The following is a 24,873-nucleotide window of genomic DNA, read 5'->3' on the forward strand; positions in this document are numbered from 1 at the left end:
GGCGAGAACTCCCCTTTCAAAATACTGCCATGGAATCCTGGTCCCATCCGGAAGACTGCACTGGAGTTTCATCCTCGGTTATGTGCTCAAGTCTTTGGACAGACTTCAGCACATATCCTAAGCTACACTAACAAAAACGCAAATGCTGGAAACTAGAAACAGAAACAGAATCTGTAGGGGACTCAAAACCGGCCATTTCTCTTTACACTTTCTGACTGACTATTTTCTAGAAATATAAAGCATGCCAGTCAGCATCTGTAAAAGAAAAGGCAGGGTTTGAGCAGTGTTATCCGGTTCCATGTTCTGGTTCCTAGTTGATGAATTAGAAGTCTTTCATGCAGAACTTTGCCAAAACCTTTCTGAAAGCTTAAATAAACGATACCAGTGGGAGATTCACGTTATACTTTATCTGTAAACTGCTCAAAGAAATCAACATGGTTTGTCAGGCAGAATCGTCCCCTTACAAACGCTGTAATATTTTTAAATTAAGTTATTGTTGTATGGGTTCTACTGCTTAGAAGAGAGTCAATGACTTTGTTCATTATAGACGTTAGACTAATGGGTCTGTAGCTGCCAGGGTCAAGCATGTCGGCCTCTAAAATATAGACGTATCGTCTTGCTTCCTTTGGGAGATCAGTCGCGCCTATTGATTAATTACAATAACCGCTGCCCTGTAAATCTCCTCCCCCATCTCCTTCAAAGTCCTAGGATATAAAGCATCTGGCTCAAGGAGAACTATCACTCTTCTGTCCTTTTCGCTTAATTACTGACAAGAATGAAGCGTTTGTGTCTAGTCTTTGTCTAGTGGCAGCACCTTTAATTCAGTCGCAATATGTAAAAGTGTTTAAAAACCAGCTGCATTCAAAGTCACGCCCCACTACCCAGCCTAATTCAACACAAGTGGCCAAAGATCTGTTCGCCTTGTGTTGTCTCAAGAGAATGCAGGCTCGAGGGAGGTGCCAAGCTACATTCAAATAAAAAAACATAAGTGTTGTTTGCCTGGTTATGTAATTTGCAGTTGCATGCGAGTTTAGCAAATCCATAACTGTTGGGGAGGGAGTAATTACAGGGTGAAATTACTGAGTTGGTTTGGAATTCCAAAGAACTAGGCCTGGCCTGTTGGCTCCTACAGTTAGTCAGACTATAAGAAAAGAATAACGGTATACATAAGAACATAAGAAATAGGAGCAGGAGTAGGCCATTCGGCCCCTCGAGCCTGCCCCTCCATTCAATAAGATCATGGCTGATCTGATCTTGGCCTCAACTCCACTTCCCTGCCCGCTCCCCATAACTCTTGACTCCCTTATCATTCAAAAATCTGTCTATCTCCACCTTAAATATATTCAATGACCCAGCCTCCACAGCTTTCTGGGATAGAGAATTCCAAAGATTTACAACCCTCAGAGAAGAAATTCCTCCTCATCTCAGTTTTAAATGGGCGCCCTCTTATTCTGAAACTATGCCCCCTTAGTTGTAGATTCCCCCATGAGGGGAAACATCCTCTCTGCATCTACCCTGTCAAGCCCCCTCAGAATCTTATGTTTCAATAAGATCACATCTCATTCTTCTACACTCCAATGAGTATAGGCCCAACCTTTCTTCACAAGACAACCCCTTCAGCTCAGGATATAAAAGTTTACATTGCGATTGTAACCATAATTTCCCTTTTGGCATATCATCTACTGTAAATATATCATACGTTATTGTGTGTCAGCTGTGGCTCAGTGGGCAGCACTCTCACCTCTAAGTCAGGGGTTGTAAGTTCAAGTCCCACTGCAGAGACTTGAGCACATAATCCAGGCTGATACTGAGGGAGTGCTGCAATGTTGAAGGTGGTGTCTTTCGGATGAGTAAGTGGACGTACAAGATCCCATGGCACTATTTCGAAGAACAGGAGAGTTCACCCTAGTGCCCTGGCCAATATATTATCCCTCAATCAACATCACTAAAAAACAGATTATCTGGTCCTTTTCACGTTGCTGTCTGTCGGTCCGTGCTGTGTGCAAATTGGCTGTAAAGTGCTTTTGGGATGCCCAGAGGTCATGAAAAGCACTATATAAAATGTAAGTTCTTTTTTTTATTATAGTACAGGGTACTGTAATTTATTTTATTTATCTACTGTTCAATAAATTTGCTAAAGTCTGAAAATCTAATGCTTTTGAAGGACTGAGAAAAGATCTACAGGACAAAAATCAAAGAAAACTTAGAGAAAAGAAAGAAAGACTTGCTTTACAACCAATGAAGTACTTTTTTGGAGTGTAGTCACTGTTGTAATGCGGGAAGAACGGCAGCCAACTTGCGCACAGCAAGCTCCCACAAACAGCAATGAGATAATGACCAGATAATCTGTTTTTGTTATGTTGATTGAGGGATAAATATTGGCCAAGAGAAAGGATTTCTGTTGATCATCAGCATGCTACCAAATCTTGAGAGGCCAGGACTGGTGAAGTTACAGTACTCACCAAGGCAGCGAGGAGCTAACAGCTATGGGAGTAAGTTAAAATACAGAAGCTTAAATATCTAGGATAGGAAGGGACAGAAAGATCGAAACACCTCAGCCATATATACTTCAATATCCTCTAGGATACTGGATGTACTACAGAAAACTGGATAGATAGCAAGTGTCTTTGGCTGATCATATTACTCTGTGCTTCTGGACTCTGTTCCTAGACGTTACATATACACAAAGACAACCCTGAAATTAGCTTCTACACAGGTGACATTTTAAGTGATTGATCTGAATAGGATGGTGCCACTAGTGCTTCCACTATATCTGAAGGACCCATCTTGCATGGGTTATATTTAACACCCACTCCTTGATGGTTATCAAACCATCCCTGCTGGGAGTGCACGTGTGTGGACTTTGGGAAGATGCTTGGGTTCAGCTGTGGTGCTGAGACAGTCTAGCTGGCCTCAGGAATGGCCACTGGGGAAGCTATTATTAGCTGTTTGTAGCAGTGTCTCATTATGTACAAAGAGGGCGGTCAGTGTATGGACAATGAACACGACAGTTGAAGAGGGGAGAAACAAGTGGGCAAAAGCACAGATGAAGGGGGTGTCTCGAGTTTTCTTTTTAAAAGGCAGGGAGGTGGCAAAGGTTAGGTGTGAGGGTAGTTCCAGAGGGACAAGTGTAGATGAAGGGGTGGCTGCAAATGGAGGAGCAGGGAAGAGGTGGGCAGGTGTTGGGATGGGTGGAGGGTGTACAGGGGGAACATCATGTTGAAGATCACTGAGGCCTTATCGGGATCAAAGGGAGGCGGAGAACCGAGAGGTTGATTTTCTGGGGCATTCGAAGGGTAAGTAGTCTCTTTGGAACTGTACCCCAGCATGAGTCAGTGCAATTTAGGCCAATTTCAAGTGACTTGCAGTAAAACAGTATGGGGCCACAAACTAAAACTGGTAACTTCCCCACAGCTAACAGTCTGTGTGGGTGGAGGAAAGACAGAACCTTTGGGAGCAATTTATTTCTTTTCTTTCTTTAAATGTGCCAAACAACAGGTAGGATAATGCCCAACCAATCCGACCCTCACAGCCTTTTCCAACAAGGCCCAGGCTGCTGTTGAAACTGTGCAGTACTTGTCGCAGCCACTTGGGGCCCTCAGCGAGCTGCCGGCTGCACAGCTCCATCTATTGGCAGGAAGCGGCAGTGAGGCGTTCCGATTCACTCCACTGGGCTCTCTGTTATCAAACACTGAACCAATACATTCTGAAATGCAGACAGACAGCATCTTTCCCAGTGATCCACGACGCCTGAAACTTTGATCATCTTGGAACAGCGCCACAAATGTAACCTTCAAGTGAGGATGTAATTGCGCATTAACTCAGGGATGTCCCCGCTTTCTGCGTTGATAGAAACATAGAAAATAGGTGCAGGAGTAGGCCATTCGGCCCTTCGAGCCTGCACCACCATTTAATAAGATCATGGCTGATCATTCACCTCAGTAACCCTTTCCTGCTTTCTCTCCGTACCCCTTGATCCCCTTAACCGTAAGGGCCATATCTAACTCCCTCTTGAATATATCCAATGAACTGGCATCAACAACTCTCTGCGGCAGGGAATTCCACAGGCTAACAACTCTCTGCGTGAAGAAGTTTCTCCTCATCTCAGTCCTAAATGGCCTGCCCCTTATCCTTAGACTGTGTCCCCTGGTTCTGGACTTCCCCAACATCAGGAACATTCTTCCTGCATCTAACCTGTCCAGTCCTGTCAGAATCTTATATGTTTCTATAAGATCCCCTCTCATCCTTCTAAACTCCAGTGTATAAAGGCCCAGTTGATCCAGTCTCTTCTCATATGTCAGTCCAGCCATCCCTGGAATCAGTCTGGTGAACCTTCGCTGCACTCTCTCAATAGCAAGAACGTCCTTCCTCAGATTAGGAAACCAAAACTGAACACAATATTCCAGGTGAGGCCTCACTAAGGCCCTGTACAACTGCAGTAAGTCTTTCCTGCTCCTATACTCAAATCCCCCAGCTATGAAGGCCATCATACCATTTGCCTTCTTCACCGCCTGCTGTACCTGCATGCCAACTTTCAATGACTGATGTACCATGACACCCAGGTCTCGCAGCACCTCCCCTTTTCCTAATCTGCCACCATTCAGATAATATTCTGCCTTCGTGTTTTTGCCCCCAAAGTGGATAACCTTACATTTATCCACATTATACTGCATCTGCCATGTATTTGCCCATTCGCCTAACCTGTCCAAGTCACCCTGCAGCCTCTTAGCATCCTCCTCACAGCTCACACCGCCACCCAGTTTAGCGTCATCTGATGGGCTGCATAGGTGCATATCATGGAGCCTCCCCTAAAATGCTGTGGGTGCTGGGTCAATCTCTAAACTGAGATTAACAGATTTTTGTTAGGTTAGTGTATTAAGGTGGGGGAAATGGCATTGAAGTACAGATCAGCCATGATCGAATTGAATGGCGGGACAGGCTCGAGGAACTGAATGGCCTCCACTATAAACTTTAAACCCATCAATTTAGAGAGCTCACGTTGCTGTCATGAACAGCTCTTGGGAAGGTCTGATTTGGGATTTATCTGCTCAAGAGGCAGCAACACTAAAAGCGGCCCTTTCCAAACCTCCCGGCCACAACACTCAAACAGGGCAAACCAATATGAAACACAAGTACACCCAATTTCCTGGGATTGGAGGGGCAGCTTGCCAGGATTTCAGGATGAACACCCCTGCCTTAACCAAAACCCACATTATATTTAATTTTCTTCCCTGTCTCTAGCCTGAAAACACTGGCTCTGTGCTGGGGATACGGTTCCATAAATGCCCAGTGGCTGTCTGCTGGATTGCGGTGAGGGGCAGGAACCTCGCCCAATCTTTCCCTCCCGGCGCCGACTGCAGCACCCTCACACCCTCTCCGCTTTGGATCAGCTAACAGCCAAGAGCTCTGTAAAAGTTCTTACACTCACTGGATCCTGAGCCGATCTACCAGGCAGTTCGAGGAGTAGGGCAGCTTAAATCACACTCAGCCCCTGGTCAGGTGTTCCCCACCAGCTCCCCCTGGAGGCCCAGATTCGAGAGGGAACCGAGTCTATTTAACTGGGGTAACCCTGACTCCCAGAACCTCAGCGATCACATATCGCCTTCTTTTACAAAATGGATCTTTCAGATGTCTTTGAGAGTCTTTACTTGTAGCTTTCATCCAGAGATGGATAAAGGTGTGTGTGTGAGAGAGCGCGAGAGAGCGCAAGAAGGAGAAAGAGCAAGCAGCGTGAGAGAAAAAGAATGAGAGTAAAAGTGGGAGAAAAAGTGAACGAGTGAGAGTCACTTTTCAATAGCTGCAAAATGATCTAATTCAAAGAATATGGGAAATCTTAAAGAATGCCAACTTCAAAAGTTGAGGACGCCCTGAAGTACTCCGATGGGACAATGAGACTGCAGTGGTAGATTATCTACTATGGCTAGAATCTCCCTCACTTTTACAAACCTCCAAATACTAGTGTGTGCTGCCTCACCCATCCTCCCCCCACCATCTCTGAAGTGGGGACTGACATATGAGGAGAGATTGGATCGACTGGAGTTTAGAAGAATGAGAGAGGATCTCAGAGAAACATATAAAATTCAGACGGGGCTGGACAGATTAGATGCGGGAGGAATGTTCCCAGTGTTGGGGAGGTCCACAACTAGGGGACATAGTCTAAGGATGGGGGGGGGGGGGGTGAGCCATCTGGGACCAGGATGAGGAAAAACTTCTTCACTCAAGAGAATTGTGAACCTGTGGAATTCTCTACCGCAGAAAGTTGTTGAGGCCAGTTCGTTACATATATTCAAGAGGGAGTTCGGTATGGCCCTTATGGCTAAAGGGATCAAGGGGTATGGAGAGAAAGCAGGAAAGGGGTACTGAGGTGACTGATCAGCCATGATCTTATTGAATGGTGGTGCAGGCTCGAAGGGCTGAATGGCCTACTCCTGTACCTATTTTCTATGTTTCTAAGTGAGCAATCGGTCCCCATGCAATCCCAGGCTCTGTGCCATCGGTTCATGGTGCTCCTCCAACAGACACGGGGTGCGACTTGGCAGGTTCTCTCCGGAGCATCTGGGAGACCAGTGGGCAACAGGCTGTTGGAAGAGAGTCACTTCCTCTGATAACAGCAAGGATATTTAATCAGATACCAGCACTCATTTTAGGCTGACAAGCCAAAGTACTGAGGGAACGACGCACTGTTAGAGGTACCATCTTCCGGATGAGACATTAAACCGAGGCCTGCCTGACCTCTCAGGTGGACGTAAAAGAGCCACAGTACTATGTCAAAGATCAGCGGGGGAGTTCTCCTAGGTGTCCTGGCCAATATTAATCCCTCAACTAATACTGCTGAAAACAGATGATCTGGTCATTTATTTATTGCTGTTTGCGGGAGCTTGCTGCGTGCAAATTAGCTGCCATGTTTCCTACAAAACAGTGACGAGACTTCATTGGCTGTAAAGCGCTTTGGGGTTTTCCGAGGTTGTGAAAGGCACTATATAAATGCAAGTCTCTGCCTTTCTCATTTACTTCTTGCTGTGAACTGCTGTGCTCATCAAAATGATGGATAGCTGTGCTGGAAAGTAGAACACTTCCCCATTTTAGGCCCCCAGTGTCAGCATCCAAGTGCTCCCAAGCTCGGGTACACAGTGGGTAGGTGCAAAGAAAGGCTTCTCTACTTTCTATACTCTGTCCCCTGCCTCAGCGTGGTGTTATTTAATTTCCTGTGACAACCACTCAATGGTCTCTCGGAGTGAGATTGACAATTGAGTGACATGTCTGGGGTAGCTCCTTGCTGTGGGCCCGTGCCTACTAGGAGCTGGATCAAGGCAGCCCGAACTCATTTCACCCCTTGCAGCCGGTGGACTTTCTCCCCTGCAATCCGAGCTGGATTTGAAGCCGAGTTATCGGAGGCAAAGGGTCTTTTCGCTTTAACCCAGTGCACCCCTGCGAGCTGCTCCAAAACAACGTACTTGCAAGCAGGAGAAAAAAACACAGTGCCAGCTCCCTTTAGTCAGGGCACAAGTGGTGCAAAATCGTGCCGGATCGCAGGAACCAAATGTGATCCTGGCAACAAGATCTGCATCTTTTACAAATGGCCCTTTGTGCGTAAGGGGATGAGGGGGGGGGATGAGGGAGGGCTGACCCACTTTTCATTGCAGTTAGGTCTGGATTAATTCCACAAGGACTATACAAGAAAGGCAGCTAATAAAGTATTTAACGTCTGCTAGGAATACTGCTGAACAGTTACCATACAACTTGCTGATAGCAGCACTTCTGGCCCATCCCCACACCTTCTCTTTAAGCTAGTCTTTCTGCAAAATTAACAATTATGGGGTTTTTTTTTGGTGGGGTGTAAAGGAGAGTAAAACTTCGCTTTAAAACACCGTAGAGATTGCAGGGCTGCATTGCGAACTTGGAAACCCATCCCATGCACAGCCTGTCAGGGGTGGGGCACTATTTACCGTAATGTTCATCAGCACCGATTCGTGCAATCTTTGATTGGTCCAGGAGATGCACCCTCCATTCCCAGTTCACCACTCATCCCCCACCCCTTGCCCCTCGCACCCTGTAACTTCAATCGTTGGTTCCCGCCCTCTAAATCTCGAAGACTAGTCTCTCTCTCTCTTCAAAGGCCTCCTTAAGACCAGTCTCTTAGATTATCCCTTTGCTCCCCTAAATCCCACCAGGCTCACCCGTTTTCTTTTAAAATGTAAACTTTATTTTAAAGGTGGAATATAAATCAAAGTTACTATTGTTTTCCCAGGCTCCTGCCAGCAGCTGTATGAATGGCCATTAAAATGGCTGTGCTGGGCACCATTTTCCAGGGCACATTCAGGCTGATCATGTGTCTTCCACAGCCATCGGAGTAAGTTCGACACTCTGGATGGGTGCAGCTCCAACAACACTCAAGCTCAACACCATCCCGGGACAAAGCAGTCCGCTTGATTGGCACCCCACCCATTGGCTTAAACATCCACTCCCTCCACCAACAGCACACCGTGGCTGCAGTGTGTTCCACCTATAGAATGCACTGAAGCAACTCGCCAAGCCTTCTTCGACAGCACCTCCAAAGAACCGCCAACCTCCACCACCTAGAAGGATAAGGGCAGCTGGTGCATTTACTCAAAAGACAGGATGCAAACTTCCAGCAGGGTCATGCAGCAGTGATTAACAGTAGGGAGGGAGCTTTGGCTCAGTGGCAGCAATCCCAACCTCAGTCAGAAGGTTATGGGATTAAGTCCCACTCCAGACAGTCCTGCTAAGCGGAGACAAGAGTACTGGGTTGTCATCAAATGGGGTACTTGCATCCGTTGAGAGTGGAGTTGTTCCCATCCGCCCGCCATCGTATCTAGCTGCTCCTCCTGGTAAGGAGTTGTGGCTCAAGCTAATGACCGGTTGATGTAAACAGGGATTTTGTTACGGAAACAACCCCTAGGGAGATCTGCTGAATGTAAAGCTAGATGTGGAAGAAATGGGTTGTGTCATGTCCCGTTAGGAGGCGGATAAGACGGAGGAAATGGAGAAGAAGGATGTTTAGCAGATGAGGGAGGAGAAGTATGGGGAGAAAGAGGGAGAGGAAAAGAGGGAGAAGGAGGGGGGATGAATAGAGGGAGAAGGAGGGGGGAGGAATAGAGGGAGAAGGAGAAGGCGAATCAGCAATTGGAACCCCAGCTATTTTTTCCTTTCCCTGACCCCTAGGCCCCGAGGTTAATTGTAGCACACCGGTCGCTATCCTGGCAGTGACTTGCAGTCGAGCATTGGGCCATCTGGCCTGTATGGGTCAGTACTACTCTGGGCTGTGTCTTTACCCACTTGGCCATCAGGGGAGTCGAGGAGATGGGTTCCAACACATGAGTGGATACTATTTGGGAGTTTTTCATCAGCTACAGGAGAAAAGAAAATTTGGGTGTGATAATTGACCACTGAATCCGATGCACAGCTGTTATTAACAGACTAATCTAGTGTTGGAATACATCTCAAGGGCATTTGAATAGATCAAAAATCAGGCTATTTTAGATCCTTCATAACTCATGGTATGTCCAGATTTAGAATGCTGTGCAGTTTGGACATCTTTAATTCTGAAGGGCACTGATGTATTGGCACAAGTTCAGGCCAATGTAGTAAGATTGATTCAGAGGCGAGAGAAAACTCCAGATTGTTAAGACAAGTTGCCAGAATAGAACTTGTTTTCACTGGAATGAGGAAAGATCAGAACCTCTGGCTGAGTTGTTCAAGGCACCAGTCTGTTGCAAGTCTTCCGATCTCATCTGGAGTGGCATTAGGGCCTCGACTGATCACAGCAGCCCCCGTACCCCCCTAAGCTGAGGGAGAGGGGTACACTATTCAAATGTCCTTCTAATTGGATCCTCATCCAGTTTGTTTTAATAATGATTTACCAACTGTTTCTCTTAGATGCCTGAACAACAGATAGATGATCTTTAAAAAAAAAATGTATTGCTGGGATGTGGCCGTTGCTGGCAAGGCCGGAATTTATTGCTTATCCTTAGTTACCCTAAAGGTGGTGGTGGTGGGTCATTTTAAATTGATGTTAGGTAGGAAGTTTCAGGGTTTTGACGATGAAGGAACAGTGATATATTTTTTTTATTTAAAAAAAAATTTTTTTTTATCCAATTTCTTTCCAGATCAACTCTAACGCCAAAGATCACTTTGCGCCAATATATTTGATCTTAGGCCAAAAGGCCGAGAGGCCGAGAGGCGAAGTTGCACCGTTCCTGGAAATATTGCAATACCAGGTCGGTGCATGGAGTGGACGGGGCATGCCCCTGATCCAGCTCCCTGTCCAAAAATCAATTCAATATCATGTCCCCATCGGGGATATTAAACTGATAAGAACAAATACTACACTTGATCTTAGCCAAAAGGCCGAGAAGCGATTTGACGATGAAGGAACAGTGATATTTTTTTTTTTTGAAATTCGTAGCCAATCGTTCCAATTCTTTGTCAAATCACAAACGCCAGAGGTCACCTTGCACACATCAAGGATCACTCTGCGCCAATGCTCTTAGCCAAAAGGCCTAGAGCCACTGCACCGTTCCTGGAAGTACTGCAATACCAGGTTCGTGCCATGGAGGTGGATGGGTCAGGCCCCCCACACACCTCCGTGGAGGTGGATGGGTCAAGCCACCCCACCCACCTCCTATTTCCAAAAAAGCAAGCATATACCTTCCTGATCCAGGGAGAACCACCTTGGGGTTATGGTGGTTACTCCCCTGTCAGGTCAGTTGCGCATGATCTTAGCCAAAAGGCCGAGAAGCGAAGGAACAGTGATATGCTCCAAGTCAAGATCGTGTGCAACATGGAGGGGAACGTGGAGGTGGTGGTGTTCCCATGTATATGCTGCCCTTGTCCTTCTAGGTGGTAGAGGTCACGGGTTTGGGAGGTGCTGTTGAAAACTGGACGGGGGGGCGGGGAAGAAAGAGAAGAAAGCTTAAAAAAAGGCACAGATACAGTAAACTAGGTAGAGAGAGAAAATTAACAAGTCTGAAACTAAAAGAAATTAAAATAAATTTGGCCCCTCTCTCAAAAGGGTAACTAGCTATGGAACAGGCATTTCATAAACGCTGTTCATGTCTTAACTTCAGGATGCAGATCCAATCTGCAATGAGATTGAAGAAGAACTTGCATTTAAATATCGTCTTTCACAACCTCAGGATGTCCCAGTGTTTCACAGACAATTAAGTACTTTTTAAAGTGCAGTCGCTGTTGTCATGAGCAAACGCGGTAGCAATGAGATAATGACCAGATCATCTTTTAAATAGAACCATAGGATCTCTTGCGTCCACCTGAGTAAACGTCTCATTTGAAAGATGGCACCTCTGAACCACGGGAGGTGTTAAGTTGAAAGGGACGACACTTGGTAGTGTAAATTGCAATGTTAGCTGGATGGCCAGGGGTTTCACTAATTACCTCAGGGATCACAGGACACTTTGCAGAGATTTACCTTGATGGAAGTGTTACCCACGGTTACTCCAGCTCCCTCAGATGAAACTGTTGGCTGAAGTGCATTACAGTACAGACTGTGCACAATCTGTGGCAAGGAGGTGGTCAGAAGAGTCAAACAGCTTCTGTTTGCTGTTGCCTACTTTATTTATTTTCTCAGCCCTTAAGCACTATTTCCCATGGAGCCAGGGCACTTCAATGAATAGTTAGCGATTGGGGAATAAAGTGATCTGATATCATCCAAGTTGCAATATTGACACTTGGTCTTTGATACATCACTTGTGTGCTAACATAAATATTGGATTCAAAACGCAAAAACCTGTTGTACAAACAGGTTAATTGTTGTGTACTTTGGCCCAAGTGTGTGAACGCGTATAACAGCATGCTTTGTAGTGCTACACAGGGGAACGATTTTATGTACTCACAAGCATGTGGTGCAGTGAGCATGTTTGAGATGGAGATACCAGCTTACTGGGGAGGAAAGGTTAAAGAAGGAATAGAACATTTTAAAACAGAACAAACAAATGCATTAACACATGCTCAAATACTGGACAGAGTCTGTGACTTCTAACACTTCAGCATTACCACTGGCTGGTTTCAATGCAACCCTGACACTTTAGGGGTGGGATTTGACCGTGGAAACCACTGATCTAAGTGTGAGCTGCACCAGATTTCTTTATATGCATTATCTTATTATGCAAACCACAGGAACAGGAGGAGCCCATTCAGTCCCTCGAGCCTGCTCAGCCATTCAGTTAGATCATGGTCAATCTGTACTCCGTGACATTTATCTGCATTGGCTCCATATCCCTCCGTAGCCTTACCAAACAAAAATCTATTGAACGGGAGTGGATTGTAGAGAGGAAGGAATAGGTGCGCCCAAGAGATTGGTCAATGATCGGTCAGCACTGTCCATATCGGTCACAAGACAGGCAGCGAGAAAGAAAGGGAAGGCAGGGGCCAAGCAGGAGAACGAAGAGAAAAATAGAACAGATTGGAAAAAAGATTGGAGCTGGATTGACAACTGCCCTAATTTACAGCCAGCAGAGACCGGAGACGTTTATCCCCTCAGCTTGGGTCACATTCAAACCAGTGCTCCCCGAGGTAACTGGAAAATGTATTAACCCACTGCACCATCCAGCACCGTGCTTGGCCACAACAAACACTGCTGGAAGAACTATAATCGACTTATACAAATGAAAAGCCTGTACTGATTACTACTATCAGACGGGAGCAAGTGAAAGCGATATCTACGTTAAAAATAAATTAATTCTAGGAAATGGGAGGCATTGGAAAGGGTGGCATTTATTGTCCATGCCTAATTACCCTAGGAGGTGGTGGTGGTGAGCCCTCTTGAACCGCTGCAGTCCGTGTGAAGGTGCTCCCACAGTGCTGTTAGGGAGGGAGTTCTAGGATTTTGACGATGAAGGAATATGTACTGTAGTATTTAGGTCTGTCCTCACAGGACAGCACGATGCACTTGCACCGTATCCTCGTGGACCAAGGCACATCTCTGGAGACATTTACAGGGTGCTGGACGAACATTACACACTGAGCAGGAAGAAGGCAGATATAAAATAGGAGTCAGGGGATCCGAATACCAAAAACTGTATTTTCCACTCCGGGCTGCCTCGGTTTTTGCCCCGGAAGGGTGGCAATAGTGGCGGTGAGCTCTCCCGGGCAGACGGCCAGCTTCTAGCGGGGGTTTCTGGGGCAGATTTCAGAGCATTGTCACCCCGAAGAGGCAAGGCGGTACGTGCAACATCCCTGGTTGCGACACCGGCTCGATTTTTGGCTCCCGCCAAATCTGTGGCCCTCCGTAGAGCACCGTGCTGGGACCACCTGTGAAAGCGGGTGGTTGAAGCTGCAGCGACTGCAGTGAGGCAAGTAATGGCCACCTCAGGTAAGTGTGATTGTTTTCCTTTTTTTGGCGATTTATATTGTATTGGGAATGTTGCTGGTGGGTTTTTTTTCTCCCCCGGCCTCGGAGCGCTCAGGGGCCGGCTGTTTAGCTCGGAATTTTCGCATGCTCAGCCGGTGTCTAGCTCCCTAAGAGAGGTGTGCAACGCCTCCCTTAGCGTTCCGCTCCACACTCAGGGCCCAGCTGTCCAATTTTGCTGACTGAGGCCCAAACTATTCCCGGGCGCTATTAGGACCATCCCGCTGCCATTACCGCCCCAAAAATGAGCATAACCGAAAATCCAGCCCCAAGGGTCTTAAGGCAGGATGGAAGGTGACATCACAATGGTGCAGCATGCCAAGGATGAATTCTTGGGACACGGAATCAAACACTTGCCATTTATTAAAGATTAAATGTTACACACACAAACTCGCGACTAACAGAGATTACAAAAGGATGCTTTGCCACAGAAGAGACACATATTACAGCTCAACCCTCCAGATATCTCCCTTCATCTCCCATCCTATGGCTATGATCTTACTCCATTTATACGGTTGCTATCTATGCTAATCCTACAGGTCTCGGCAATCCTTAACCCCTTGCACCCACTTCTCAATCTCCATGCTGACGTTTTATGGGCTTGGCTTGTACAGAAAAGCATGAATGTTTTAGGGTTGGCATCACATAAAAGGAGCCTTCCGAGCAAAACAACGACATTGAGTCTCCAACTTAGAGCGACAAAGTGAATGTAAATGTAAACATGTGCCAGCTAGCCTTAGAGAATGCTGTAGCAACCTTTTGTACAGATACATTTTCAATCTTTTCTGCAGTCGTTCAATTTTAGTTTTTTTTTCAAATTATAGAAATAATCCAAAATGGATTGTAGTATAATACAAGTCATTTTTTTCTTGTAAAATGGATTTCTTAACTATTTCTCAATCTTAATCTCCAACACTGGCAACATTACTTTGAGCAACAAATCTGCTCACTTCTAAAAGATCCCATTTACAATGAAGAAAGTAGCATGTTACTTCCCCAACTGACTCAGTTAGTAAGCGTCCAGTAGGGAGCCGAGCCATAAAGTTTGCTTGTTTTCCTCGCTTCTCTCTGGGATGGTAGGTACAGCCCAGCAATGGGCAAAAATGCACTGCTGGCTTGTTTAGACAGACTGAGAAATGGCGATCGGTGACGTCCAGTCCCAGGATGGGACAGTAGATAGAAACAGACCATTTCAGTGAACGAGGGGTCTAGAATGAGGGGACATAGATACAAGATTAAATGCAAGAGATTTAGGACAGAGAACAAGATTTGTTTTTAAATGCAGAGTTGCGCGAGCCTGTCGAACACACTACCAGAAACCATGCTAACTTTTAGATAAATTATTCAAGGAAAATAGAATAAAGGGAAACAGGAACAGGGCAGGAACATGGGATTAGGACTACAGCTCATGGATGTTAAACAACACAGACGGGATGGACTGAACAGCCCGTTTCCCTGTTGTAATATCGATGTACTTTCTCTGCTTCGAGGAGAGGAAACTAGTTCCCGAGGTGGACCTTTATGCTGCCTAGTTTACACGGCAACTTATTTGCGAGAGATCAGGTGGTGTGCTGCAAAAGAGCTGCCACCTCCTGCTAGCCAATTATAAAACAGCTGCAATGCCTGCTCGCCAGACCATCCTGGCCTCTGAGCTCATACGAACCCCTGCCTCCGCCAAAAACAACTTATTCAGCCCTGCCTAGTAAACCAAGAGGCCATCAAAACAGCTTCACAGCCGGCCTGCACGTTCAACCCCAGAGACAAAACAATGAGACGTTCCACCCGAAGGGGCAGATAGGGCCTCGGTGTATGTAAAAGATCCTATGCCAATATTCGAAAGTGAACAGGGGCGTTCTATCCGGTGTCCTGCCCTAGATTGATCCCTCAACCAACATCACATTGCTGTCTGTGGGAGCTTGCAGTGCGCAAATTGGCTGCCGCGTTCCCTACCCTACAACAGTGACTACACTCCAAATGTATGTCATCAGCTGTATCGCGCTTTGGGACATCGAGGTCATGAAAGGCCCGAATAAATGCAAGCTTATTATTTATTTAGACACTGTAAAATGTCAAAGGAGGCTTTGAATCTGCAGGTATCGCTGAGATCACACAGTGATAATATATGGCTGGACAGCAGTGTTTATTTATAGTGCATCAGGCCCAGTCCACATACATCCGTGTTTCTGCACAGGCGCACAACTGGTTTCCGTTTTTGTGAAAGAACTTGGACTTCTATTGGACCTAGAAGCATAGAAAATAGGTGCAGGAATCTTCGAGCCTGCACCACCATTCAATATCATGGCTGATCATGCAACTTCAGTACCCCATTCCTGCTTTCTCTCCATACCCTTTGATCCCTTAAGCCATAAGGGCCACATCTAACTCCCTTTTGAATATATCTAACGAACTGGCCTCAACAACTTTCTGCGGTAGGGAATTCCACAGGTTTAAAAACTCTGAAGAAGTTTCTCCTCATCTCGGTCCTAAATGGCTTACCCCTTATTCTTAGACTATGACCCCTGGTTCTGGACTTCCCCAACATCAGGAACATTCTTCCTGCATCTAACCTGTCCAGTCCCGTCAGAATTTTATATGTCTCAATGAGATCCCCTCTCATTCTTCTAAATTCCAGTGAATATAAGCCTAGTCGATCCAGTCTTTCTTCATATGTCAGTGTTGCCATCCTGGGAATCAGTCTGGTGAACCTTCGCTCTACTCCCTCAATAGCAAGAATGTCCTTCCTCAGATTAGGAGACCAAAACTGAACACAATACCTCCAGGTGTGGCCTCACCAAGGCCCTGTACAACTGCAGTAAGATCTCCCTGTTCCTATACTTAAATCCCCTAGCTATGAAGGCCAACATGCCATTTGCTTTCTTCACTGCCAGCTGTACCTGCATGCCAACTTTCAATGACTGATGGATGTACCCAGGTCTCGTGGCATCTCCCCTTTTCCTAATCTGTCACGTCCTTGGGCTGTTCCAAAGCATTTCACAGCCAATGGATAACTTTTCAAAGTTGAGTTAACTTTGTTATGCAAGCTGTGCTACTTGGCAAGTCACCGAGCGGAACCAGATGCTCTCATCGTTTTAACATTTCACGTCAAAGCCCATCGGGTTATTGTTCAACCAGAGGGGACGATCTTTGGCTGAGCTTAGAACTGAAGCAAGGGGTGGAGATCGCTACAGGTAGGGTGCAAGACAAAGGGAGGGGTGGTTATTTTTTTTTTTATAATTGCCTCGCTGTTGAACAGGACTCACAGCTACGGTCAGTGTTACGCAAAGTTTGGTGACATAGAAACATAGAAACATAGAAACATAGAAAATAGGTGCAGGAGCAGGCCATTCAGCCCTTCTAGCCTGCACCGCCATTCAACGAGTTCATGGCTGAACATGAAACTTCAGTACCCACTTCCTGCTTTCACGCCATACCCCTTGATCCCCCGAGTAGTAAGGACTTCATCTAACTCCCTTTTGAATATATTTAGTGAATTGGCCTCAACTACTTCCTGTGGTAGAGAATTCCACAGGTTCACCACTCTCTGGGTGAAGAAGTTTCTCCTTATCTCGGTCCTAAATGGCTTACCCCTTATCCTTAGACTGTGACCCCTGGTTCTGGACTTCCCCAACATTGGGAACATTCTTCCTGCATCCAACCTGTCCAAACCCGTCAGAATTTTAAACGTTTCTATGAGGTCCCCTCTCACTCTTCTGAACTCCAGTGAATACAAGCCCAGTTGATTCAGTCTTTCTTGATAGGTCAGTCCCACCATCCCGGGAATCAGTCTGGTGAATCTTCGCTGCACTCCCTCAACAGCAAGTATGTCCTTCCTCAAGTTAGGAGACCAAAACTGTACACAATACTCCAGGTGTGGCCTCACCAAGGCCCTGTACAACTGTAGCAACACCTCCCTGCCCCTGTACTCAAATCCCCTCGCTATGAAGGCCAACATGCCATTTGCTTTCTTAACCGCCTGCTGTACCTGCATGCCAACCTTCAATGACTGATGTACCATGACACCCAGGTCTCGTTGCACCTTCCCTTTTCCTAATCTGTCACCATTCAGATAATAGTCTGTCTCTCTGTTTTTACCACCAAAGTGGATAACCTCACATTTATCCACATTATACTTCATCTGCCACGCATTTGCCCACTCACCTAACCTATCCAAGTCACTCTGTAGCCTCATAGCATCCTCCTCGCAGCTCACACTGCCACCCAACTTAGTGTCATCCGCAAATTTGGAGATACTACATTTAATCCCCTCGTCTAAATCATTAATGTACAATGTAAACAGCTGGGGCCCCAGCACAGAACCCTGCGGTACCCCACTAGTCACTGCCTGCCATTCCGAAAAGTCCCCATTTACTCCTACTCTTTGCTTCCTGTCTGACAACCAGTTCTCAATCCACGTCAGCACACTACCCCCAATCCCATGTGCTTTAACTTTGCACATTAATCTCCTGTGTGGGACCTTGTCGAAAGCCTTCTGAAAGTCCAAATATACCACATCAACTGGTACTCCTTTGTCCACTTTATTGGAAACATCCTCAAAAAATTCCAGAAGATTTGTCAAGCATGATCTCCCTTTTACAAATCCATGCTGACTTGGACCTATCATGTCACCATTTTCCAAATGCGCTGCTATGACATCCTTAATAATTGATTCCATCATTTTACCCACTACTGAGGTCAGGCTGACAGTCTCACAATCCTGGTCACGATTCTGCTCTCTACTTGATAAGCTGTGGACTTCTTGAACTTATCAAAAAGTGGTATAGGCCTCCACTCATCGCGAATCAAGGTGGATTTACACATAGGGCAGTAGGCAGAACTTTATATACATTAATTTTTATATAAAACTTAGTTAATCACTGTTCCTGGGTACGAATGTGTGTTAATGAGACAACAGCAACTGTCCAGATATCTCGCTCTCGTGCTTGTTCTTCCCCTCCTCCCCCCTCCAATGGTCTTCAACTCCACATCAAAAGATGGTAGCACAGCCAGTTTATCTGCAAGGCCGGCCATTCCATCTTCAAAGACCCCAAATGGCAAATGGCAAATGGCTACCAAGCGTCTCAAAGTAAATGGAAGGTGATGGGTTAGCCTGCCATACATGGAGAATGTGGCTGCCTGCCAGCTGGCAGGGAAAAGACTAGTCTCCCATTATGAGACTGACTTTCCATCTATTACAGCCTACAGAATTCCTTACCCGTGTCAACTGCAAACACTTTGGGCAACTTGTGCACTACCTTAGCGTAGTGGTACTAATGTGATACAAAAAATCGTTCATGTGAATACATTTAATGTGCCAATATGTTTCTCATGTGATACACTTGATATCCCATGATCTGGAATACACTGTCTGAAAAGTTATTACATAGTATTTACAGCACAGGCCATTGGGCCCAACAGGGCCGATGTATATGCTCCACACGAGCCTCCTCTCACCATTCTTCTTCTAGCTCCATCAACATAACCTTCTATTCCTTTCTCCCCCATGTGTTTATCTAGCTTCCCCTTAAATCTATGCTAGTCGCCTCAACTCACTAGTCGCTAGTCACCTACATTACAACAGTGACCGCACTTCAAAAGTACTTCATTGGCTGTAGAGCGCTTTGGGAGGTCCCAAGGTCCCGAAAGGCTCTATACAAATGCAAACTCTTTCTAATGAAATTCTGTGGTTAAGACATTAACAAATAGAAACATTTTAGAAGATTAACTGCTCTTTTATAAACTTCAACTTGCCTCACATTGTGTAAATGCCGAAGGTGCTGTCTGTATGTTGAAAAATAATTAGACAGTTTAGGAATAGATCAGAAAGCAGCCAATTGCATTGTATGTGCAATTCAAGGGATCCTATATTTGATTTTCTTCTAATTTGCCTTTAGGGTTTGTACTCCTTTGACAGGCTAAGCAATTATTGCTATTTGTACTCGTTACCATATGGGTGGTGTAAGCAGATTCAGTAGCAACTTTCAAAAGGGAGTTACATAGAAACATAGAAAATAGGTACAGGTGTAAGCCATTCGGCTCTTCGAGCCAGCACCACCATTCAATAAGATCATGGCTGATCATTCCCTCAGTACCCCTTTCCTGCTTTCTCTCCATACCTCTTGATCCCTTTAGCCGAAAGGGCCATATCTAACTCCCTCTTGAATATATCCAATGAACTGGCATCAACGACTCTCTGCGGCAGGGAATTCCACAGGTTACCAACTCAGTGAAGAAGTTCCTCCTCATCTCAGTCCTAAATGGCCTATCACTTATCCTAAGACTGTGTCCCCTGGTTTTGGATTTTCCCAACATCGGGAACATTCTTCCCGCATTAACCTGTCCAGTCCCGTCAGAATCTTAAGTTTCTATGAGATCCCCTTCTAAACTCCAGTGTTTAAAGGCCCAGTTGATTCAGCCTCTCCTCATATGTCAATCCAGCCATCCCAGGAATCAGTCTGGTGAATCAGTTGGATACATACTTGAAAAGGAAACATTTGCAGGGTTATGGGGATAGAGCAGGAAATGTGGGACTAATTGGATAGCTCCTTCAAAGTGCCAGCACAGACACGATAGGCCAAATGGCCTCTTCCATTGTTGTATGATTCCATTACAGTGTTGCCCTATAAATGAAGTGTTGTATCCGCTACTAAATACTGAAGCCATTTTCAGGGGCAAAAGCCAATAAATGGCAACAGCAAACAGTGGCTGTTGCAGCCACTTGCTGTTGGCTAGATTTAGACCAACTGCATGTTATTCAGAAGATCAGAAAGACCATTTGGCCCTTGTTATAGCTCAGCCTCCCTCAAAGGCCCTACAATGTCCCCATCGCAGCCTCCAATTGATTCTTCAATGATTCCAGGGCTTTCACTACCCCAGCCAGAATTCCATTGCAGGATTGTGCGATATCAGTCGTAAATCTTTTATTGTTTTGAACCCACGTTTTTGTCCTGCGCTCATAAGTTGGTTTAAAGTAGTTTTCTGAATCTGCCTTCTCCATACCCTTTACGATCTTACTTTGATAGTTACCCATCAGTCACCTGTTTTTCCAGGGTGAACAGCCAGAGTTTCTCCACACACCAGTCCTGACACCAGGGATTATCCTCTTGGCCCTTCTCTGAGTTGCCTTCGTGTATCCTTTGTATCCGTGATCAAACTGCACAGATCTGAAGGAGTGGTCCAACTCTGTTTTGGCTCGATTGTTTAACATTCCAATGCTTTTGATGATTGCAGAAGTTGGACATGTTTAGCGCAGAGTCTAAAGAAATCCCCTTAGATCTCCCTCAACTTCATCCGTAGCTATTTCGACACCATTTACGGAGTATCACCCATTTTTGCTTCCCATGTCCAGTACTTTAACACTGCATTCAATTTAATTTGGCATTATTCTTCAACTTTATTGGCTTTTCCTGTCCCTGTGGTTACTTTACGTCAGTGTTACTCAGCCGCAAAAGGCTTTCTGCAAACACAATCCAAATTTGGAAGGGCAGAATCTGCACTTCCCACAGTTCAAGTGGACATACTGAAAGTGTCTTAGCACAAACATTTCACACGCCCCAGTGAAAGCACTACCATCTACATTTAGCAGGTACAGCAGATATTCTGGGCCCCATGAACTTTAGCCACCAGGCAAGTCTCCACCTGAAAACATCTTGGTAATGAGGAATGGATTATAGTTGCAATTGGCCACAGCAACGAGAGATAGTTGGGGCGCATGTGCTCTGGCTCTTAAATTGATAAACGCCCACTAGGATTTGCACCATATCCACTCAGAATTCCTCATACCCTTCCCTGCCCTCATGGGAAGTGTCGCTTCCCTTCAGCACAACTCATGCCTCCTATCTCAGAGCACCACTGCTCCCTTTGTTCCTTATTTTCTCCCCTCCCCCGCCGATTGATGCCAATTCCTACTGGGGTGTGGTGGGCATGCAATTCCCACAGGAATTGCAGCTCTTCAGTACCCAGCTCGAGTCACCTGGACAGGAACCTAGTGGGCTACATGTGTGCAGGAAGTCGCAGGCAAGCCCATCGCTGTCCCCACCCAGCACCCAAGCAGCAGTGGAACCCCACCAAGTTGTTGCACAGCCCATAATAAAGAGCTCACTCCCACTTTGTACTTTGTAGCATACCAATCAGTGCTCAGTACCAACCTGCCAGACATCATCTGTTTTTAAATACAGCTGGCAGCGCTGCTCTAAGTGGCAGCCCTTATGAGGAAGAAGTTATAGTTAGGTCCTCGTTGAACTTCACAAACGTGAGCCACTGCCAGACATTTACTGATCAGCAGTACTGCAGTACTGCAGAATCCAATAGGCAAGTCACAAAGATAGCTTCAAGGTTAAATATACTTCCCCATGTGGTAGAGCTAAACAGAACGGGACGGTGTCACCTTCAATCCACTTTGTACCAAGTGTCAGCCGTGGCTCAGTGGGAAGCTTCCTCGCCTCCCGAGTCAGATGGTTGTGGGTTTAAGCCCTACTTCAGGGGCTTGAGCTCAAAATCTAGGTTGACACTGCAGCACTGAGGGAGTGCTGCACTGTTTGAGTTGCCGTTAAACTGTGGCCCCATCTGGCTGGACAAGACCGATCCCAGGGAACTATTTTGAAGAACAGCATTGGAGTTCTCCCCGGTGTCCTGGCCAATATTTATCCCCCAGCCAACATCACTGAAACGGATTATCTGGTCATCACATTGCTTTTTGTGGGACCTTGCTGTGCAAAAATTGGCTGCTGTGTTTCCTACATTACAACAGTGACTACACTTCAAAAGTACTTCATTGGTTGTAATATACTTTGGGGCATCCTGAAGTTGTGAAACACGCTATAGAAATGCAAGTCCTTTTTGAGTGCACTGATCTCAGCCAGCATAGTAGCAGGAGTGCCACAATCAGGTTCCGTGTACCTGGGCTGGGGCGAAGAAATCTCAACCATTGTTTCCACTCTCAGTCGCTGCCCAGTGTCCTTGGTGGGGACCGAGTGTGGGAGTGTGGCGAGGGCAGGTCGCGGCTTGGCAGTGATCCCTCACGTAGTCAAACACAATACCAATACCTGTATTCACACTTGGAAAGAAACAGTCGTTTGAGGCGAGCTGCTTAGGGCCGCCAGTTCCTGTGGAAGGCATAAACCCAGACACCAATGAGCATCTTCAAGTAGCAACAACTTGCATTTAAAAAGTCTCAAGGCGTTTAAAATCTGCTGGCAGCGGAGGTCAAAGGGTGGAATGGAAATTTAAAAAACAAATGAAATGTATAGCAGAAGTTTGGAAAAGTTCCCTTAGAGTAGTAAAGCCAAGTAAGTAAGTAACTAAGTAAGTAACTAAGTGTGTGTATTTTATATTATAATATATATATATTTATATATAGATGTAATTTTTTTTTTTTTTAAATCGGTGGATATGGAATACTGAATTTTGATCCGAACTCTTTGCAAGGGTTTTTTCTAAGTGTTAAATAGTGCTGGCTACTTGAGAACAAGTGTGGAGTCTGAGCTTCCCGTACGTGCACAGCTGCAATATAAAGGTTCTTTGTGCAGTACAACAAAAACACTTCTCCTTTATTGCACAAGTTCCCAAAAGTTTTTCGGCGCCTGCGTTTTGTTCACAGCACAATTTTTTTTAAATTCCTTCCCCAGAATCAAAGCAGGGGTGGTGGGGAGTGAGGGCCCCAAATTCTACAGAGGAATGACGAAGAGGTGTGGGGGGGGGGGGTTGGTCAGGTTGCGATCATAGCAGATCGGAGTGACAAGGCACAAACAAAATATAAAGCTAAACCCATTCTAGCAGCGCCCTTTCTCCTCCTCGTCAGCAGCACATGAAATCACTAATCTGGCTAGGATGGAGCACACAAGCATCAGCTTGTTCCAACGGGATGGGGGGTAGAGGCGTGGAAGAGAAAGATCCAAAGCTCATTACTAAACATCTGTTGCATACCTTAATTATATACCAGCTCACAGCCTTGCTGTGTTCCTCTCGCTCAACAAAAACTTTCACACTACCACCCCAATTTACACGGAGGCGGCATCTCTCGCTAGCAACCCACGTTGATTTCGCAAAAATAACGTTGAGGTTAGCGTTGATTCCAATCTCCCAGCCCCTTGCATTTAATTCTCCACTCCACTTCTCCAAAAGGTGCAGTTCCACAGGCACGGGTCATCGTCCATTACCTTGCACCAAGGTCCACTTTTCGTTGACACTGCGGGTGGGCTATTCAGTCATGGAGGAGGGGCATGCCAGCGGAACCTGCTGCTGTCCTCACTCGTGACCCACACGGGTGTACTTCACCTCCTCCCCCGATCAGCAAATCCAAAGGCACAGAGGTCAAGTGCAGCGTCTTGCCACTGGCTCAGCCACCAACATGACCCAGTGCCATCAGGGAAGGAGGAGAATCATATGGGAGAACACAAGTACACAATGGAGATCTTGGATGACTTGCCGCTCATACACGTGAACTCCTCGGGCTGCAGTTACCACCCTCCCCCGCTACAATACAACTTTCTCTCCTCCTCTCCTCTCACTGGGATTATAGCCCTTATCTTGCCCAAGTAGCCATTCATGTGCAAGCGTTAGCTGGTTATTCAACCAAGGATGGTATGACAGCCAAACCCAATTAACAGAAAGGTGGACATTACAGCAGAGATCACTGGGTAGCAATGAGGAATGGAAAGGCTAGTCGGTTTTCACCTCTTCCAGACCCAGGGACACGATGGCCAATTGCATCAACTCAACCTCAATGTCAGCTAACTGGGGATAGACAGAGAATCAAACTTCTGGTCTGTACTGGTCAGCGTTAGCAGATTATTGGATGCAAAACACCATTCGTCACAAAATCAATGTGCACCTACGCTGGCCCAAGTTTAATCGTTAAAAGGATAATTAAAATCGTCTACATCAGGTAACTGGACCACATGCAATGCAAGTTGCTTATGAATTATGTTAATCAACCCCTCTGCTCCTAAATCCCAGTTCCCCACATACCCTCCATCTAACTACACCCTTGGTTGTTCGTAATATCTCAAGTTTTTCTCCTTCAGCAAGCAGATTTTGCCCATGAAGCTCACCACTTGATCCCCCCCCCACCCCTCCATCACATGAACATCCAAATTCACCCCTTCACGTCCATCTTGCAGACATCAACCGGTCTCTTGCTGCAGTATGCTTCTCCACCTCCTTCAAAACTGCCATCATTCCTCTCCTCAGCAAACCAACCCTAAATGCCACATCCATCATCTCCACCCTATCTCAATCCTTCTTTTGCTCGAAAGCATTACTGCCTCGCAACTATGCCCCCGTTGCTCGCCGCTCCTTATCTATGATGCCCTCCGATGCTGATTTGAAGTAAAAAGAACGAACTTGCATTTGTATAGCGTCTTTCCTGACCTCAGGACATCCCAAAGCACTTTACAGCACTTTTGAAGTGTAGTCACTGTTGTAATATAGAAAACGTGGCAGCCAATTTGTGCACAAGGTCCCACAAACAGCAATGTGAGAGTGACCAGATA

At 46.0% G+C, this 24,873-nt stretch overlaps 1 protein-coding gene and 2 pseudogenes across 5 annotated transcripts in view; all 3 read right to left on the minus strand.

Annotated features, from left to right (window-relative positions):
- dag1 (dystroglycan 1) overlaps positions 1 to 24,873 on the minus strand; it is a 112,090-nt gene that overhangs the window by 5,660 nt on the left and 81,557 nt on the right. The window lies entirely within an intron of this gene.
- Positions 10,202 to 10,380, minus strand: LOC139277876 (U2 spliceosomal RNA; annotated as a pseudogene).
- LOC139277778 (U2 spliceosomal RNA) lies at positions 10,525 to 10,763 on the minus strand (annotated as a pseudogene).

This window comes from Pristiophorus japonicus, chromosome 12 (assembly GCF_044704955.1).
Source record: "Pristiophorus japonicus isolate sPriJap1 chromosome 12, sPriJap1.hap1, whole genome shotgun sequence".
Classification (NCBI taxonomy): Eukaryota; Metazoa; Chordata; class Chondrichthyes; family Pristiophoridae; genus Pristiophorus; species Pristiophorus japonicus.